This window comes from Gracilinanus agilis, chromosome 4 (genome assembly GCF_016433145.1).
Source record: "Gracilinanus agilis isolate LMUSP501 chromosome 4, AgileGrace, whole genome shotgun sequence".
Classification (NCBI taxonomy): Eukaryota; Metazoa; Chordata; class Mammalia; order Didelphimorphia; family Didelphidae; genus Gracilinanus; species Gracilinanus agilis.
Genome location: NC_058133.1, coordinates 431,236,967 through 431,256,103, shown reverse-complemented (window position 1 = coordinate 431,256,103; position 19,137 = coordinate 431,236,967). Strand labels below are relative to the sequence as shown.

The window sequence follows — 19,137 nt, the reverse complement described above, 5'->3', positions numbered from 1 at the left end:
ACTTAAACCCTTTAAGAGAGGAAATAGGGGAAATTAAGATCCAGAGATGCTAAACAATTGGCAAAACTGATATTTGGGTCCAAGTCTTCTGTCTCTTTGTTGCCTGGGTGACCTTGGATAAGTCACTTATCTCTGGGCTTTAGTTTTCGTACATGAGAAATTGGATGGACTAGATAATCTCTAAGGTCACTTATTGCTCATGAACTCGTGAACTAAGGTAAAAACAACAATGTATTACATCATTTCTTTAGCAATACTTCTAAGACCGAAAGCATAAATAAGCTGAGATTTACCCCAATTTGATCATCAGCAAAATGCAGACTTTTAGCAAAAGCGTGTGTTCCTCTGGTTCTTCCTATCCTTCTCTTCTCTTTTCAAACCACTTCCCTGAAATTAAGAAAAGAATTCCGATGAGCTAAAGGAAAAAGTGTCTGCATTTCTCATGGAATTGAAAAGAAAATGTTTTTGAAAGGCAAAAATTGAATACAGTTCATTATACCTTTCCTTTGTTTCCTATAGTTTGAACTGTGTTTTGGGCCTTTAGAATATTAATAGTGTCCAAAGTTTCTTGTGAACATTAATTTTGGAATTATTCATATCACCCTCTCTTTCATCACAGTTGTCAGAACACCAAGCTTCTAGTTTTGCTGCAAAATTAAAGGAGGAATTACTTGGTGACAGGGAAAGTTCTTGGTCAGATGTTACATTTCAAAAGAGAATGCCAAAATTTACTGAAAAAAATTCAAGAAAAATGTAAATATTATAAACTGGTGTTATATATTTCCCAATGCCTGCTATCATTTTATATATGTACAAAATTCCCATTTTCATTATTTTTAGAGTATTGTTTCTAAGAGAACTTTTAAGCATGTAAGTGCTTTAGATCTATATCTTGTCTATATAGGCACTTGACATACACCATTCAATTCTGATCATAATAATTCCATGTGATCAAGTGAATAGAGATAAGAATCAACTTTTAGATTAAACTGTGTCAAATAAAGGAAGTTAGACCAAATCGATAGTTTTGTGACCTTAGACAGGTCACTTGACTTATCCATGACTGAGTTTTCTCTTTAGTAAAATGAGAGAGTTGAAACAAATCTCACCTATCCTCTACAGTTCTAACAGGCAAGGATTCTGTGACATTGAGCATAAGAGATAGATGAGTTGACAGTCTTCAATAATGAGGCATCTGGGTTTCATAGTATATAAGAGTGTTAGACCTAAAATCAGCACATTAATCCAAATCTGGCTTCAGACAATTAATAGCTGTAGGAATCTGTACAAACCACTTCACCTCTGCCTGCCTCAGTTTTCTCACCTGTAAAATTGGATTTGTTGCAAGGCTAAAATGAGACAGTATTTGTGAATTGCTTTATAAGCCTTAAAGTACTGAATAGAAGTGCTTAAAGTAAAAATTAAATAAAGTAAATAAAATAAAGTAAAAATTTTAAAGTAAAAAAAATTCCTAGTATAGGAAATCACCACACTGGAAGTTCTTTACATTTCACTTTTACTTCACCAATTCAAATTTGCATATAGATTTATCTATAAAAATTATCAAGATTGTTCCAAACAGAATCTGATTGATTCAATTTTTCATGGTCTTAAGCCTTTAGTGTTTTCAGAGATTTAATTTGTTTTATAAGTACATATTCTGCAGTTATGAATTCATGGATCTGGACCAGAAGAAAAGTAGTATCCAAGTGGAAAGGAATTTTCCATCATTTCCTCTAAATTTTAATGTTGGTCAATGTTACCTAAGACAGAAGTAGAAAAATATTGATAAAGTGATAATGCCAGTTGCTAAAAATATGAAATACTGATGGAGGTTAATGTCTACCATAAGGAGAATAGTAAAACTGTCACTTTGTGTTTTTTCTATGTCTAGATTGGCCAGTCTAGTCATATATTTGTTTTGATGAAGACACTAAGAGACAGCATGATATAGCACAAAGTTGGTGGACTTGGAGTACTCACGCACCTTGATTCCGGAGTGACTCCCTCCTTACTGGAGTGGGGCAAATAACTTAAACTCTCTGAACCTCAGTTTCTCTATCTGGAAAGTGAGAATAATAGATGTTCTACATACTTTTGTGATTATGAAATGTGATGTTGTGCATGACCGTTACTTACAAACTGTAAAACACAAACACAAAATTGTTATCTTCCTTTATTGAAGCTACTAGTGCCTGTCAATAAATGTATTTAGATTTTCATAATCATGTTCAAATTTCATACAGTTTACATTTAGAAACAACAACAGGAGCAGGACCCATCGGCATCATGGAAAGAACCATGGTATAGGATTGAGACATCATGAAGTGAATCCCAATTCATCTGTGTGTTTTGACTCCTCTGTACCCTAGTTTTCTCTTCTTTAAAATGGACTCAATTATACTTTCTTTGTAAATATCACAAGGCTGTTGTTATGATAAAATGAGATAATATATATTGAAGCATCTTTTAAACTGTAAAGTGCTATGCATGTGTAAGAGATTATTGTTATTTAATAGTGACAACTAAAGTCAAAGAAAAGAGTCTTTCCAGGATTTCCCAAAGTCTTTACCCCAAACTTCAGCATCTCAAAACTGCGCTAAAACTTTTGAGATACCCTGAATTAATCTAACAAAAGTAGAAGTCTCAACAAAACTCTATTTCTGATTCACGAATTTGCTTTTTGTATTTTTCTTCTCTACCCATTAGTTATTTTGAGTTGCCTAGATTTAAGTCTTATGTTATTGTTTTCCTGTGGAAGGAAAGTATTTAGAAGGAAAAAGGAGTATCTCCAAGTTGTGAAGACTTGAGTTAAAATGATGAAAGGTAGATTCATTGGATTCTGTTTGGGACAATCTTGTGGCACTTCAATTTTGTATTATTTTGGGGCAAACATACCCATGCATTTAAAGCGGAGAAGTAGTTAAGACTCCTTATAGAATTTAGGAGGATTGTGTCCTTCCTTTAGTCTTGTAATTTTGACTCTCCTACTTCTGAGAAGGACATGATGATGGTAATATGTCTGCCTCACAAGGGTATTATAACAATTAATTATCCTGTGAAAGTAAATGTGTCATATAATTATGATCTACTCACTCCTTTCAAACAGAACTATATATTTATGAGTAATTGACTTAATTTTTCCTTTCCTTGCTTTGAAATCCAATTAAACAAAGTATCAGTCATAGATTCCAAGATTTTTGGGGAAATAAAAAAAATCTCTTTCTATCTTGTATCATACTTATTTGTATGTATTTTATGTTCTTTCTAATAGACTAGAAGCTGCTAGTGAGGAAGTACTGCATAATGTTTTATATTTGTATCCTAAGTGCTTAGTACAGTGTTGAATATTGGTAGATACTTAAAATATTATTTAATTGGTATTATTTCATTGATGCAGGAAATTCCTGATAAAGAAACCTTCTTTGCCAGTGCAGTTGCTCTATAATTAATAATTTTAGAGAGGCTAAATTCAGCAAATATTTATTAAGGGCCTACTATGTGCAAAGCACTTGGGATCAAAAAAGAAAAAAAGATAGTTTCTCTACCCTCCAGGAGTTTACACGGGTCATATATTCATTATGTGTCATAGATGAAACTTTAGCCTGGGTTTTCCTGATGCTGGAGCCAACTTTCTGTCTCTTACACCAAATTTCCTCTCCGAGACACTTAAACATTTATTTAACTGAGTTGTTGAAAAGTTAGGACAGTGCAACAACTGTTGCAACTTATTGACTACACAATTCAAATCTACTCTTGACCTTATGGACTTGAGGGATCTTATGATCCCAGGACCATAGATTTAGAGTTGGAAGGGACCACTCTCCCATCTTACAAATGAGAAAACTGAGGCTAGCTTAAGTAACTTTCACAAGATCACATATGATGAGCTCAGAAGTAAGATTTTAACTCGGCCAAGATATTTCCAAGTTTTGCTTTTAAATATATTAAAAGTAATCCCTTAAGAGGTTTTATTTTTTATTTATTTATTTTTTTTTGGTCAAATCAAGAAGCATTTATTAAGTGCTTACTACGTGCTAGACATTTGTCTATGTACTGGAGTTACAAAGAAAGTAAAAATTAGTCCTTGCTCTCAAGATGCCCATAGTCAGTGTACAAATGAGCTATACAAAGGACAAATTGGAGCTAATCTCAGAAAGAAGGCACTAAGGAAATGGAGGACTGGTAAAGGCTTTTTAAAAAAAAATTATATTTTTTCTGGGTTATATATGTATTTTCATGCAAAACATTTCAATATTATTTTTAAGTGAATTATCATATAAAACCCAAACCCCCAAAACAAAAGCCCAAATAAACAGGTGAAAAATTGTATGTTTTCATCTGCATTCCAACTCCAACAATTCTTTCTCTGGAGGTGGATAGCATTCTTTGTCATAAGTTCCTCACAATTGTTCTGGAATATTGTATTGCTGAGAGTAAGTAAGTTTATCATAGTTGATCATTACACAATATTGTTATTACTGTGTACAATGTTCTTCTGATTCTGCTTATTTCACTCTGCATCAGTTCATGAAGGTCTTTTCAGCTCTTTCTGAAATCATCCTGCTCATCATTTCTTACAGCACAATAATACTCTTTTACCATCTTAAACCACAATTTGTTCAGCCATTCCCCAATTAATGGACATTCCCTCAATTTCCAGTTCTTTGCCACCCCAAAAAGAGCAGCTATAAATATTTTTCACAAGTAGGTCCTTTCCCCCTTTTTTGGTCTCTTTGGGATACAGAAATTTTAAGAGATTTTAGAAGCAGTGGCAGCTAGATGACTCAGTGGATTAAATGTCAGGTCCAGAAACAGGAAGTCTTGGGTTCGAATCTAGATTCAGACACTCCCCTGCTGTGTGATCCTGGGCAAATCACTCAACCCCAATGCCTAACCCTTATTGCTCTTCCGCCTAGGAACCAATACACATTACTGACTCTAAGACAGAAGGTAAGGATTTTTTAAAAATTATAAAAGCAGCTCAGGACTTCTGTGAAGACTATAGTGTTAAAACAAATAGCCCATTTGTCTCTTTCCTCTATTCAACCAATATTTCTAAAAATGAAAATTACTAAGCAATTTTAGTGAATCTATTGGGGAAAAGAAGGTAGAATAACTTCTAAATAATGAACTAAATGAAAGTAATGATGATGATGGCAATAGTTTACAATCTATTTAGATACAATTGTGTTTTCCCATCCCTGTAATAAATATAGGAAAAATATTCTTTTTTACCCATTAATGACTGTAAAAGTTTAGGTCCTAAATGTTATCACAGAAATGTATTACAGTACAAAAAGAAAAAAGATGGGAGGATCATGTAGTTAACAATCCAAACACTCCATTGTTATCCATGTGTTGCTGAAAGGATGATCAGAAAAAGCTTCCAGAACATTGGTGGATCTCCTGTGGTAGATTTCTTAAGAATAAAGAACTTGTGCAAGTAAGCAGTCAAGGATGGTTTATGATCTGCATTTTTGAAGAAGGTAATCATATTGCCAAAATTATAGATGTTTGAGTTTATGTCCTCTCACCTCCCTGTCCCAAGTCTCTCAAGAAAAATTCTACCAAATTCTATTTATTACACAAATATGGCATTGATATCTAAGCCAAGAAGAAAAAAAAGTAGAGAAAGAAAACTATAAACCCACCTCCTTAATGAATATTGGTGCGAAAATTTAAATAAAATACTTATAAGGAGATTGCAGTGATATATCACAAGGATCATACACTATACCAGGTGAGTTGTTTTTTCTTTTTTCTTTAACCAGGAATGCAGGGAGGGATGGTTCAATATTAGAAAAGGAAAACTATCAGGATAATTGACCATATCAATAACAAAACCAATAGAAACTATATGATTGCCTCCATAGATGCAGAAAAAGCTTTTGACAAAATACAATGTCCATTCCTATGAAAAACACTAACGAACTAAGTTGTTAGTACTCTCTCTAGCATTCTTGGAAATTACTTGGGATATAGTTTATATTTACTCGCTAATATTCATACTGTCCCATCTCTCTTCTCAAAAGCATGAGAACTCTTTGAAGTCAGGGATGGGTTAATTTCCGTCTTTTTATACCCCCCATTTAGTATAATGTCTGATATGTAGGAAGCACCTAATTAACTCTTGCTGAATGAATGAATGTGGCAACATATTGCCAATAGTAAGAAGATTTCATTCTCTAGTTTTCTCTTTTTACAGAGTTCAGCTGAGAGGCTGGATGATACAGTGAAAAGAGACCCTTCACTTCAGTTCCCTCATCTGTAAAATGAGAGGGTATGACTACATGGCCTCTGAGGTCCCTTTCAGAGCTCTATAAGTCTATCATGACTGCCACACTTGGACTCAGTACATTTGGATTCTACTCCTGGTTCTGACCCTTACTGGCCACGGTTAATATATTATACTTATCTAGACCTCAGTTTTCTCATCTGTTAGTTGAAGCTATTAATATTGTGATCTCTCTCTCTGAAAGGGTTACTGTGAGAAAAGCACTTTTAAGCCTTTCAAACCTTATGTTGGTGTGAGTTGTCATTATTGTTAGGTTGCTCTCTCATTCTCTCTAATAGGATGAAAAAATATATCTTCTAGGATTTTTTTTATTCTGCAGGGGAAAGGGGCACAGATATAATTCTATTCTTTATTGCAATAGTCTGAAATATAATTATCTGGTTGCTTCCCCCTCCCCTATAAGTATCTGGGATATTTTTCTCTTCTGACTTTGTGCTTTTACTTTTTACTCCCTCACTCTCCAGGATGCTGAACTTTTTGCTTTTATTATTTGGGCCTCCACTGCTGCCGTCAGATTTTAGTTATTACTTTACATTAAAAAAGACATTTTAAACGTGCTGCAAGACAGATGTCTAGTGCTTTATAGTTGTTGGGTTGTTTTTTTTTTTTGTTGTTGTTGTTGTTTGTTTTGTTTTGGTAAAGTGTGAAGTTTGGCTTGCCTGTGTTCAATAGGTAAAGGGATATAAAAAGCCACATGGCTGCCTATAAGCCAGTTTGCAAAAATTAATGCCAAATTATCTTTGGAAATTGCTGGCACAGCTGTGGTTTTCAGTAAGGCTTCAACCCACAACTCTGCTGACTTAAACTTTTCATTTCTTATTAAAAAAAAACAATTTAGAAGTGCTAAATGACTCTTGATTTTACTCCCCCTGCCCCCCGAGTCTATAAAAATAAATGTGAAACATTGGGTCTTCATTGATGAAGCACTGTTAGATGCTGCTGCTTTTTCTGGGATGGCTGAAGAAAGACATAATTTAAATTTGTGACATAAGGCAGGAAAGGAAGGCAGAATATTCACACAACAATCATGTTTTAAGCACCAGTCTTAAGTGAGGTGGAGTGACCAGGATTTTACCCCAGGGTATTGAATTCCAAGGGCCCCGACATGATTTAACTCCTTTCATACACTGGGATGAGCTCTTCTTCCTCTCATCTTTGCTAACCTTCTCTCTTCCACCTCTTCCTCTCCATGCAGGCCACCGAGGCAGCTTCATACCCGTGTCCTTGGCTCTTTGTTTCTCTCTGCGTGCAATGGTGTCCTGTCCCCTCATGTTAGCAGTAGATGCCTTTAGATGCCTTTTGTGCCACTTACCTTGGGTACAAAAAATTCCATCCTATGGTTCTGCTCAGCAGTTCCTACATCCTCACAATTGAACTGGTTGTAGAGGATACAAAAATAAATAGAGTTCCTGCCTTCATGAAGCTTACAATTCAGTTAAGAAGGTCAGACTCTGCCTGGGGTTCTTAACTGTTTGTGATTCCTTTGGCAATTTGATGGAGCTTTTGGGTACCTTCTCAGAAAAATGTTTTAAAATGCATAAAATAAAACACATAGCTAATAAAGGAAGCCAATTATATTGAAATATTGTTCTCAAATATACACATGTACATACATAATATACACTTATGCATATAGTAAAATGTATGTGTGTGAATATATACATACATGTACATGCATGTATATATTCTATTTACAACTCCCCAGTTAAAAACTACTCATGAAAAAAAATTTATAATGCATTTCCAAATATCTACTCTAAAAGGAATAGATACAATGGGTTCAATGAGCCTAGAAGAGAGATTATAGTTTGGATAATCAGGGAAAGATGGAGCACTTGGCATTTGAGATGACCTTTTAGGAATGGTTAAGATTTAGGTAGGTGGAAATGGGAGAGAAGGCATTCAGAGAAAGTAGCATGAACAGTGGTGAAAAATGTAGGGAGGGAAGTAGAGGAGACTAGAAAGGTCATTTGGGATCCAGTTTTAGAAGTCCTTGACTCCAAAGTTGTGGAATTCTGAAGGCAATGAAAATTCTTTACATATTTTTAGGAGAATGACATGCATAGAGATTGGCCATGTAAGTCTTTTAAAAGAGGTTATGATAACCTCTTTTTAAAGGAGATTCTAATATGGCAAAGCAGTATGTATAGAACGATCACTTCAAGTCAAGAAGATCTGAGGTCGAGTGTTATCTCTGATACTGGCTGTGATTGTAGGAATATCATTTCATCTCTCTGGTGCTTGTTCAACTCTCCAAGATTTACTAGGTTAGAGACAGGTTGTAATTTGTGTTGAGTAGGGTGTACTTTTCTTTTAACTCTTACATTCTGCTTTTGATACTCTGTATTAGTTCCAAGGCAGAAGATCAGTAAGGGCTAAGCAATGGGGGTTAAATGACTTGCCCAGGATCACACAGCTAGAAAATGTATACGGCCAGATTTAAATTGAGAATCTCCTGCTTCTAGGTCTGTAGGGTGTTCTTATATCCACCACAACACAGCTCCTTAACATTGTGATAAAGAAAAGTCAAACAAGGCATTTTTCTTGAGATCCAACCCAATGCTTCAAAACTCTTGTTGTCTTATTAAATTCCTTAAAAGTGAGAAGGTATGGCATAGTGGAAGGAGTGCTGAATCTAGAATCAGAGGACCTATGTTCAAATCTCATTGTCTCACTTACTACCAACATGGCCTTTACAACTTTGCCCACCTCCTCTGGGCCTGTTTTGTTGTCTCTAAAATGAGGGGATTAGATCAGATGACCTATTAGGCCCCATCTAGCTCTAGATTTTTTCTTTATTTCGACAAAAACTCTCCAGTTGTAATAACTTGGGTTTTGAAAGCCACAAAATTAGGGCAGCTTTGTCCCACTTAAGACAGCATGACCTTGGACAATTTGTTTAATTTCTCTGGTCCTCACTTTTCTCATCCATCAAAAGAGAAGTTTGAATGAGATGACCATTGAGGTCCCTTCAAACTGCAAGATTCTGTTATCTTCAAAAAGTCCATAATTATCAAGAGAGAATGATATTATGCACATGGTGTTCTGGGCAGAATGTCCAATACTTCAGTAGAACTAATAATGTGGCCCCCAGGATTGATATCTTCATTTGTTGGGGTAATAAATTGAAATACACATGAGAGATTCCATTAGTTCTCACTTATTGAGCATCTGTTGGGTGTGTGAGACTGTAGTGGGCATGTTGTCTTGGCTAAAAGATTAACCAAGGAGGGAAATCTAATCTATTATTAGGAAGACATTGGCTCATTTAATGGAAAAAAAAACCATTCTCATGATATGCATGCTGTTAATTTACATCTTCATGTTTTCTTTGAAGTATGTTGGTTCAGTTATCCCATATAAAAGGCCCTGCATTCTAATTTTGTCTCTACTACCACACCTTGAAAAGAGATCTCTTTGTTTTCTGGAATTAACTAGGAATTTCTCAACAAATAACTAACGCAGGAACTTAACATCTATAAAAAGTAGCACATTTATTCAGAAGCTGTTAACCATTGTTATATCAAATACCCTGAATATTGAGATTTTTCTTAAAACCAATGACAGTTCTGTGAAGACTGGTAGTTGGATTTTACAATTGGGTTCAAAAAGCCTGGAACCAATGACCTCCCCAAAGGTAGTTCCTTTGTAGCATACAATCCCTGATCTGGACATAAGTATGATTGCTCTTCCTTTTCTTTCCTGGAAATCTCCATGCCTCATTTTAAGATTCCCAGACTCTTCCTCCTGTGGATTACATCAACCAAGCACTCAGTAGATTTTCGTAAGGGCTAAGTTCATTGGTTAGTACCCTACTACATAATGGATGTTCACTGGTCTGAGAAAGAGAGATATTAGGTAATGAAGGTGATTTAAAGAAAAGATAATAGTAACTTAAAAAAAAGAAAAGAAAAAGTGTTCCTGAAGAAAAGACCCCAACTGATGGGTTCAATTTTTATCTCTATGTAGGAGACTTTCAGATTTATATATCTTTCTCTGTCTTTTCCTAAGCTCCAATTCTGTATCACCAATTGCCCATTCAGCATTTTGAGATAGATATCCCACAGGCATCTCAAACTCAACACACCCAAAACAGAAAAACCTTTCATAGTCTAAACTTCCCTATTTCTATTATTTTTATATTCGCATTATTTTTCTCTACTCTCCCTTTCTTTCCAGTCTAGCAAAGGTTCTTATCACCTCTCACCTCTAGCAAACTATGCCAGAATGATTTTTTACATTTTCAAATAAAGTTTTATTGTATTTAGAAATGTAAAAGCCATTCCTACCTCACCAGCTGTATAAAAACATGTGGCAGGCAGGATTTGGTCCTGCTGTAGTAGTTGGCTAGCCCCTGGTTTCAACTATTGCAAGAACCTTCTGGTTGGTCTCCCTGCCCCAAGTTTCCCCCAACTTTAATCTTTCCTCCATTCAGCTGCCAAGATAATTTTCCTAAAGCATAGGTATGACCATTTTGTTCCCCTAACCAGTAAGCTTCAATGCCTCTCTGTGACCTCGAGGATCAAATAGCTATTGGGCATTAATAAAGACTTTTGCATACTTTCCTTAGCCTATCTTTCCAGCCTTTTTCACACAGCTCCGTCTTGTGGAAGGGCCAAACTAGCTCTCTTGTTGTTCTTTACCCATAGCATTCTTTCTTCCTTCTCTGTGCTTCCCCCCCCCCCCATTACCTAGGATTCATTTCCTTTTCCTAGCTACCTCTTAGAAACTCCAGGGTCCTTTAAGCCCACAACTGCTACTGCCATCTCTTCAACTCCTTCCAAATTACCTTGTCTATCTTGTGCATGCACACACACACACACTCACTCTCACATATCTTCTTCCACCAGACTATAAGTTTCTTGAGAGGAGAAACTGTTTCATTTTTGTCTTTATATCTCCACTGCCTACCACTGGGCTTGGCATAGAGTAGGTACTTAATAAAATAAATGTCAATTGAGTAATTTAAGGTTCAGGAACCTTGATTTCTCCTCTCAGTGCCTGAGAGATTTCCCACAGCCTCATCCTGTGAACTCAGAGATTACTGTGTCCATTTGTGAAATGTGGTTAATAATATGTTGCTCTGCTTACAAGGTTCATAAAGAGGAATCAGCGGAGTGTTTCACAAATATTTGGTCTGGATTGTTGATTTCATCAGCATGGGTAAATCCTACAGTGAAGATTCTCTCCCTTGATGCTGATGGGTAACTTGTCTCCAACTTTCAGTCTTAGAGTAATGGTTCTCAAAGAGTAAGCATTAGCATGCCAATGTTTTGAAAGTTTTGGCTTAGCCCGCTATCACCAGACTTCCATGTTTCCCAATTTCCTGTCACAGCTCCTCTTCTCAACTTAGCATTGATAAGGTCATAGAAACAGCTGTTATCTATGGAGGCACAAATTCTGGAAAAGTAAAGAAGAGGGATATGTCCATCAGATAGTTGGGATGTCAGCACTAGAGTTCAGAAGAAAGATTTGGACTGGATAATCATCTGCATAATACTGAACAGTGAACCTTCTCTGGCCCTCTCACTCTCATTCTTGACACTTTGCTTTTATTAAAGTAGTCTCATCACATTAACGTTTTGATTTTCACCTCCATATTGACTTTATAATTCACAAAAAACCCAGTTCTTCACACGAATTGTTTAGTCATTCTTCCCTTATTTTTTTGCAATTGAGTAATAATATAAGACTTCATGATGAATTGCACTGAATTTTTTTTAAGATTCAGCTATTATCCTTTCCAAGATCTTTTTAATGAAAATTTTATCATTTGACAAATTAATTCCCCTCCCAACTTCATGTCATCTGCAGATTTGATAAGCATGCTAACATCCAAGTTACTGGTAGTTTTGTTTTGTTTTGTTTTTTAAACTGATAGGGATTTTTTTTCCAAAGTAGAATGAGGTCAAGAGAATGCTCTTGGTACTATTCCATCAAAGTCTTTCCTCTGGGTTGTTATTGGATCGTTAATTACTAGTTCAAGAACTAAAGGGCCTTCAAACAGAATGATATTGTATAAGAATCAAGTTCATGTAGGATGAAATTTGGCCACACCTCAGGGATCATCTATAAATTATGAAATGAACTGAGAAGGAATTGATTTCTAGAAGTTGGAGCAAGCATGACTTATCAACACATCACTGCAGAGGAACTACCTAAGAGGAGAAAGGCAGGCTTTGGGGATCAGACTCATCAGAGGAAATGAGATAAGGATCCTCAGAATTATACTTAATCTTGGGTTCTCATCATTCAACCAGTTCTGAAATCACCTAATCATACTATTATGCAACTCACTTATCTTTAAAGAATTGAAATATTTGTCAAATTAATTATTGTTTTTTGTGTAAACTATGCTAATTACATTTTTCCATTGTACTCACCCTACCTGCCCAGAAAATGTGGCATGGCTTTTTTTTAATGTACCAGTGCTAACTTTAGTGGTTACCTTTGTGATTTCATAGTAGTTGCATTTTATATGGTCTAAACTTATCTCACCTCAGATGGTACTCCATCTTCATTATTTCTTCTGGTAGTGGCAAGTTTGAGACAGGATTACATTGAATTTATGCTTTTGGCAGTTGCTATCCCCAACTCATATTTTGAATGTTGACCTACAGTTTCATTAAACAGATAATGCTACAATGAAGGATGAGTTCTGTGCTTTGGTCACATCCTAGTTCTTGACCTTTTCTACCAGGATCTGTCTATGTTTTTAAGGCTTAATAATATATGGATGTGTTCCCAGAGAATTAGCCAAGTACAACTCTCAGGACACAGACATGATGTAGAGATTGGTTTTCAAAGTGTGGTTGGAGGACCCCTGGGGTCCCAAAGACCTTTTCAGAGAGTCTGCAAGTTCAAGTCTCTTTTCATAACAATACTATGATGTTATTTGCCTATTAAGATACTTCTTCCTTTTCCAACTATATATCTGTGTGAGGCCAGGTTTTCTTCATATATTTCCTCCACAACAACATATTGCAACAGATTGAATGCAGAAGCAGATATGAGAATCCAGCTGTCTTCTATTAAGTCACACATTAAAGAGATTTGCAAAAATATGTAAAACAATGTCATTCTTCTCACTAAATGTCTTTGTTTTGGAAAATATAGTTTTTTTCATGAAGTATTATTTGGGTTAATTTGAGATAGGCTTATTTTTTAATCTGAGTTAATTAAAAATTTATCCATTCAATTTCTTATAAAATAAATATTTATATGTCACATAAACCAAAATATTTTTTTCTTTAATAATTTTTAAGTGTTACATGTTAAATATCTCTGGCAATAGTGGATTAAGAACTAGACATAGTCAGTTAACTTACTTGCATTGCTTGTATGATCTTGAGCAAGTAATTTCTTTTCTTAGACAAAAATTTGGTGGTAGAACTTAATGTCTTTCATAGTCCTTTCTAGATCTGAGACGTCTATAGACCATAAAAAGCAGCTTTTGAGTTTAGAAATGTTATAATCCAAACTTCTCATTTGACAAGTGAGGAAAATGAGTATTAGAAGAGAGGAAGTAACTTCTTCCAAGAACATAGAGAGGATTAATTTGTATAGCTCCTTTGTTCAAACTGAATGGTCTTCCCATAATATCATCAACCTCTTGTCTCAGTCTGGGTCTTTTGTACATAGAGATAATATCTATGTTGAACTTGGTGAAAGACTTTGTAGACTTGTTCCTGTAGTAGCCATTTGTTCAAATCTATACAATTCATCTAAAATGAAATTATAGAATTAAAAACTTGTGATAGGTATGTTAGAAAGAGTGTATGTAGCTACAATTGAGTCTTACTTCTGTCTCCTCTCCCCCACCATTATCTCTTTTTACAAATGGAGGGTCTTCAAATTTCAAACTCCTTTGATCTTTTTAAAAGATCTTAACATTGGATTTTTTTTAAAAAGCTGCTTTCATACAGTCCTTACTTTTTCCCTCCCCTATTTAAATCATATCTACCAGCAACTAAGTTATTTTACAGTGATGTGTGATTACTAAAAGTCTGAGAAATCAGAAATAAACACTTGCAACTTCAGTCTGTTGCTGCAGTGTGGCAATCATGAGCCTTTCTGCACAACAGATGCAGAATCATAAAAATAATAAAATACCACAAGTTTATAGAAATATAAGTAATTGTACATATATAAATATATATTGCATTGCAGTTTACATATTGCTTTAGGTAAAGAACCTCATTTGAGAAGTGCATAGCTCATTAAGACTTTAATACTTTATTTTTGTAGTTGTTAAATTCATCAAAACATCACATCTGCAGTGAACCTGGTTTTGGCAGCTGTTGTGTAAGTTAGCTTGTCTCAGCTGAAATCTTTTAGAGGGAAATTCTTGGATCGCTTTAACCCTCTCCCTAGTAATAAAAGAATTCACTTAGACACAAGTATGAGGACACTGGTGTGGTCTGAACAAAATCAAAGCATCTTCAGATTGGTATATATAAAGTCATTTAGTTCAACTGTGTCTAAAGAGAAGTTCCCTCTTCAACATATAATAGTGATAATTCATACGTGCAGAAGTTCTCCAGTGATAAAGATCCTACTGAAGCAATTCATTTTACTCTAGCAGAGCTTGAATTGTTAGGAAATTAGTTTTTCTTCTTATATCAAGCCTAAATCTCTCCTTTGTATTTCCACATTTTGTTCCTAGTTCTGCTTTCTAAAAGGCCAAGCAGAACAAGTCTACTCTTTTACGTGTGAAAGGTCTAGCAGGCTGCTTTATCAGTTTCTTTGACTAATCTCAGTATGGCATGATCCTTCACATCCTTCAAGATTCAGTTCAAGCATCAATGCTTATGTGAAGAAGTCTTTCTTGATCCTTCAAATTCAAGTGTCTTCCTTCCCATCATGTCACAGTGAATAGAAATCTCTCCTTAAAGAAGCCCTGGTACCACTACAGGTCTGTATCCCAGAGAGATTTAAAAAAGGACACTCATCAATTGTCAGTGTCTTAAGTATTATGAACAAGGCAAGGATCTAGGATGATTCCAAGGGACTCATGATGAAAAAGGAAATCCACCTTCATAGAAAGAACAGATGGAGTCTAAATACAGAGTGAAATTTACCATTCTTCAGTTTATTTCCTTTATTAATCGCCCCCAGTGTAAGAAATGCATGTCTTGGTTCACAGCATGTCAATGGGGAAATATGTATTGTATGATAATATGTGTAAAATCTATATCATATTACCTGTTTTCTTGGGGAAGGGGGAGAAGCAGCCATAGCGGGAAAAACAATGGGATGTAGATTTTAGGATATAACTAATGTGAGAATTTGTTTCTCTTGGATAATCATATTTATAATAATTTATTAAATATTTGTAACAAATCGTATGCATTATATTGTGCTTCATGTTATATTATGCTATATATAAAAATAATAATAAAAATGGAAAATGACCTATTTGTACAAAAATAGCTATTGGCATTTTTGTGGGAGCAAAGAATTGGAAATTGAGGGTTTGGTTTTTTTTTAGAAAAAATTTTCCATGGTTCCATGATTCATGTTCTTACTCTATTCCCCTCAACCCCCCCCCCAATCCCCGTAGCTGATGTGCATTTCTACTGTTTTCTTTATGTGTCATTGATCAAGACCTATTTCCATATTATTAATATTTACAGTAGAGTGATCATTTAGAGTCTACATCCCCAGTCATGTCCCCATCAAACCGCGTGATCAAAGAAATGTTTTTCTTCTATGTTTCTACTCCAACAGTTCTTTCTCTGGGTGTGGATAACGTTCTTTCTCATAAGTCCCTCAGAATTGTCCTGGATCATTGCATTGCTACTAGTAGGGAAGTCCATTACATTGGATTGTATCATAGTGTATCTGTCTCGTGTATAATGTTCTCCTAGTTCTGCTTCTTTTGATCTGCATCAATTTCTGGAGGTCTTTCCAGTTCACATGGAACTCCTCCAGTTCATTATTCCTTTGAGCACAATAGTATTCCATCACCAACAGATACCACAATTTGTTCAGCCATTTCCCAATTGAAGGGCATCCCCTCATTTTCCAAATTTTTTGCCACCACAAAGAGTGCAGCTATAAATATTTTTGTACAGGTCTTTTCCCTTATTATCTCTTTTGGGTACTATGGCTAGATCAAAGGGCAGACAGTTTTTTAAGGCCTTTTGGGCATATGTTGAATTTAATCTTGTTAGAATTGGCCTGTCATTTCTATCCCATTAAGAAAATTTTGGATCTTTTGCAGTCATACAACATATTAATTATGTTTTCCAGTTTTGTATATGTGCCTATAATGTACTGATCAAAATGCGACATAATAGAAACCCATCATTACGGTCCTAGAGCATTCTATTAGATACTTCTTTTCAGACTAATGTTGATCTGTTAATCATTATTCTTTGGTGCCAGATATTCAACCACCTCTATGTTCTACTGTTATCTACCCCATATCTTTCTGTTTTATCTACAAGGCATTCTGAAAGACTAAGTCAATACATAATTTACTAGGATCCAGGTAAGCCATGTCTGTGGTATTCTCTTGGTCTACTAGTCTAACAAACTTGCCAAAAAAGGAAATGCATTTTGCCTGGCTAAAGCTATTTTTGATGAACCCATGATGGGTCTTGGTGAACATTGCTTCACTTTCTAAATGCTTACAGGCCATCCCTTTCTTTGTTTAATATTCTGTGGATGTCACTACAACAGTTAAGCACTTCTTCTGATAGTCTTGAGGCAATCTTTTCTAGTCATCTCTGTAATCATGTAAAAAGCTCCTTTTTCTGCCATTTTTATGCATTAGTTATTATTGGTAACATGCTGTTGTCTTTTCACAGTCACCATGCATCTTTCTTCTGCTCCTAAGAGTAACCTACAATTGTGACTTTTAAGAGTTTGTGGTGTACTATAATTTATAGCTACGTAGTATCCTTGAGGAAAAACTGGTATTAGAAACATGGGTTTATGTAGCAGTAAGCAGCTAGAAATAATTGACTTCACTATAATTCCCCAGATGAGATCAAAGCTCAATCTCTTCCACTTATAGGCACAACTAATCTTCTGTCTCTAAAATCTGTCCAAAATATGTGTACTAGTGGACTACCTCAGTGGACGACCTGTCAAACTGGCTTTTATTATCTGAAAAATGTCATCTTTCACTGACTTTGTTTTTCCTTTGAGGATTGAGAGGCTAACTTAATTTAAGTGACATAGACTTATTAAGCAAGACCCATAAGATTCTAGGGCTTGGTGAAGTTTGCACAATGTAATCAACTAGAGGACATTTCTGTCAACAGTAAATTCCTTGTCTATTTGTAATTTGTCCAGAAATTTCCATGACACAAGGGAATAGATTTCATCAATTTGTATCTTTTTGTGCCTTAATTTGGGATGATGCAGTAGATTTTTAGAGGGAGGGGTTCTCATTGCTTCTGTCTGCCTTGGAATCTTGTATGATCATAACATAAACATAGGAGATACCTTTTAAAGATAGCCTTTAAAACTTCATTTTGTGACCTCTAACATATCAAGGTATACAAACTGTATTTATATTTAAAAATTCATTGATACCTTTAGATTTTATACTATACATACTTTCTAATGTACCTGTCCATTCCCATATAACTCTGCCTTATAGCAAAGCACAAATCAAACCCAATGGCACTTTGCCGGATGAAGATATTATATTCTGCACCTGTAGTCCAGTGGTCAATGGACATCCGCTTTCCTGTTATTTCCTAGTTCAAAAAATTATGTTTTGTACTTACTTCAGTAGCACGCAAACTAAAATTGAAATGGCACAGAGAAAAATTAGCCTGGTCCCTGTGTAAGAATGACATACAAATTAGTGAAGCATTGTGTTTAAAACAAAAGCTCAATTTTGAGTATTTTGGTGCAATTGGTATTTTCCATTCTGTCTTTAACATCTTTAGAATATATGCCCCTGAGAGATTGTTGGGTCAAAGCATTTGAACAATTTAGCAACTTGTCTGAGATCCATTTATCTTCATGGTCATGTATTAGCTTATGTCTGTCTTAATTTCAAAAGTGAAGCAAAATATTTCTTGTGGCTGTTGGATGTTTATTGAAATCTAGTTTCTTAAATCTATATCTCTCATCCTATGATCCTCATTACATGAAGGCATTTGGAAATTATCAGTTCATCATTATCTAAGATCATTGAGTGATGTCATTCTCCCAGTCCTCTAGACTCACACCCCCCTCCAACTCTTTACTTGTACTCACCTAATATATCCAATATGTCACCAAGTTTTCTCATTTCTTGTCATGTTGTGTCTTCAGAACATTGTTCTTATTCATAGGCTTTCCTCTGATACCTGCCAGGCCCTGGTACAAGCCCTCATCATTTTATGCCTGGACTATTGCAACAGCTTTCTGTTTGACCTTGACTCCTTAAGTGTCTTCCTTTTTTAATTCATTCATAAATATTTGTTAAGTACCCTACTGTGTGCCAGGCTCAGTGCTAGTTGCTGGGGATATAAAAAGGGGGCAAAGGACAGTCCTTGCCCTTTAAAATCTTCAAGTCCAGTGGAAGAAATAGCATGCAAATAAATAAATATACAAAGCAATCTTATGTACAAGATAAATAGGGAATAATTAAAAGAGGGAATGCACTGGAATCGAGAAGGGCTGGGGAAGACTTCCGGTAGAAACTGGGATGTTAGATGGGACCTAAAAGATGCCAGGAAGGTTGGTAGTTAGAGTAGAAGAGGGAGAGCATTCCAGGCATGGAGGACAGCTAAGGAAAATGGAGCATCTTTTTCATGGAATAGCCAGGAGGCCAGTGTTACTGGACTGAATGGTATTTGTTGGGGAATAAGGTATAAGAAGATTGGAAAGAT

The 19,137-nt window shown here is 35.4% G+C and overlaps 1 non-coding gene across 1 annotated transcript; it reads left to right on the top strand.

The window, feature by feature from the left end:
- The first annotated feature begins 18,034 nt into the window (after positions 1-18,034).
- LOC123248173 lies at positions 18,035-18,138 on the top strand. Its single transcript, XR_006506252.1, has one exon. It is a non-coding gene; the product is annotated as a U6 spliceosomal RNA (small nuclear RNA).
- The last annotated feature ends 999 nt before the right edge of the window (positions 18,139-19,137 follow it).